Below are 2,419 nucleotides of genomic sequence, written 5' to 3' on the forward strand. Positions count from 1 at the left end.
TCTTGGTAAGTCTTCTTGTTTGATTTTGATGTTTTCTTGTTTTGTGTTGTATGATATTTTTCATGTGCATTCTTGCATCCATAGAGTCTAAGCATCAAAGATTTCTAAGTTTGGTGTCTTGCATGTTTTCTTTGCATTAAAAATTTTTCAAAAATGTGTTCTTGATGTTCATCATGATCTTCATAGTGTTCTTGGTGTTCATCTTGACATTCATAGCATTCTTGCAGGCATTCATTGTTTTGATCCATAACTTTCATGCATTGCATCATTTTTCTTATTTTTCTCTCTCATCATAAAAATTCAAAAATCAAAAAAATATCTTCCCCTTTTATCTCTCATCAAATTCGAAAATTTGAGTTGACTTTTTCAAAAATTTTTAAACTCTAGTTGTTTTCATGAGTCAAATCAAATTTTCAATTTGAAAATCTTATCTTTTTCAAAATCTTTTTCAAAAATCAAATCTTTTTCATTTTTTTAGTTATTTTCAAAAATTTCAAAAATATTTTTCAAAAATCTTTTTCTTAATTTTACATCAAATTTTCGAAAATAACATCATCAATTAATGTTTTGATTTAAAAATTTCAAGTTTGTTACTTGCTTGTTAAGAAAGATTCAAACTTTAAGTTCTAGAATCATATCTTGTGATTTCTTGTGAATCAAGTCATTAATTGAGATTTTAAAAATCAAATCTTTTTCAAAAACTAATTTCAATCATATCTTTTCAAAAATATCTTCTTATTTTATCTTTTTCAAAAATATGATTTCAAAATATCTTTTCTAACTTCCTAACTTCTTATCTTTTCAAAAGTTGTTTCAACTAACTAACTAACTTTTTGTTTGTTTCTTATCTTTTTCAAAACCACCTAACTAACGCTCTCTCTCTAATTTTCGAAAATATCTCCCTCTTTTTCAAAAATTCTTTTTAATTAATTAATTAATTATTTTAACTTTTGATTTTAAACTTTTCAAAAAATTACTAACCTTTTTCAAAAACTATTTTCGAAAATCACTAACTCTTTTTCAAAAATAATTTTCGAAAATCCTTCTCCCTCATCTCCTTCTAATTATTTATTCATCTACTAACACTTCATCTCACCCAAATTCGAACCCCCTCTTCCATCTGTGTTCGAATTTCTTCTTCTTCTTTTCTTCTACTCACACTAGGACCTCTATACTGTGGTAAAAAGGACCCCTATTATTATTATTTTTCTGTTCTCTCTTTTTCATATGAGCAGGAGCAAGGACAAGAACATTCTTGTTGAAGCAGATCCAGAACCTGAAAGGACTCTGAAGAGGAAACTAAGAGAAGCTAAACTACAACAATCCAGAGAGAACCTTTCAGAAATTTTCGAACAGGAAGAGGAGATGGCAGCCGAAAATAATAATAATGCAAGGAGAATGCTTGGTGACTTTACTGCACCTAATTCCAATTTACATGGAAGAAGCATCTCCATTCCTGCCATTGGAGCAAACAACTTTGAGCTGAAACCTCAGCTAGTTTCTCTGATGCAGCAGAACTGCAAGTTTCATGGACTTCCATCTGAAGATCCTTTTCAGTTCTTAACTGAATTCTTGCAGATCTGTGATACTGTTAAGACTAATGGAGTAGATCCTGAAGTCTACAGGCTCATGCTTTTCCCATTTTCTGTAAGAGACAGAGCTAGAATATGGTTGGACTCTCAACCTAAAGACAGCCTGAACTCTTGGGATAAGCTGGTCACGGCTTTCTTAGCCAAGTTCTTTCCTCCTCAAAAGCTGAGCAAGCTTAGAGTGGATGTTCAAACCTTCAAACAAAAAGATGGTGAATCCCTCTATGAAGCTTGGGAAAGATACAAACAGTTGACCAAAAAGTGTCCTTCTGACATGCTTTCAGAATGGACCATCCTGGATATATTCTATGATGGTTTATCTGAGCTATCAAAGATGTCGTTGGATACTTCTGCAGGTGGATCCATTCACCTAAAGAAAACACCTGCAGAAGCTCAAGAACTCATTAACATGGTTGCTAATAACCAGTTTATGTACACTTCTGAGAGGAATCCTGTGAGTAATGGGACGCTTATGAAGAAGGGAGTTCTTGAAGTTGATACTTTGAATGCCATATTGGCTCAGAACAAAATATTGACTCAGCAAGTCAATATGATTTCTCAGAGTCTGAATGGAATGCAAGCTGCATCCAACAGTACTCAAGAGGCTTCTTATGCAGAAGAAGCTTATGATCCTGAAAATCCTGCAATAGCAGAGGTGAATTACTTAGGTGAACCTTATGGAAACACCTATAACCCATCATGGAGAAATCATCTAAATCTCTCATGGAAGGATCAAAGGCCTCAACAAGGCTTTAATAATGGTGGAAGAAACAGGTTTAACAATAATAAATCTTTTCCATCATTCACTCAGCAACAGACAGAGAACTCTG

At 32.8% G+C, this 2,419-nt stretch overlaps 1 non-coding gene across 1 annotated transcript; it reads right to left on the reverse strand.

The window, feature by feature from the left end:
• Nucleotides 1-1,761: 1,761 nt before the first annotated feature.
• LOC112724359 (small nucleolar RNA R71) lies at nucleotides 1,762-1,869 on the reverse strand. The gene has a single exon (XR_003163525.1). It is a non-coding gene; the product is annotated as a small nucleolar RNA R71 (small nucleolar RNA).
• Between the last annotated feature and the right edge of the window lie 550 nt (nucleotides 1,870-2,419).

This window comes from Arachis hypogaea, chromosome 11, assembly GCF_003086295.3.
Source record: "Arachis hypogaea cultivar Tifrunner chromosome 11, arahy.Tifrunner.gnm2.J5K5, whole genome shotgun sequence".
NCBI classification, from domain to species: domain Eukaryota; kingdom Viridiplantae; phylum Streptophyta; class Magnoliopsida; order Fabales; family Fabaceae; genus Arachis; species Arachis hypogaea.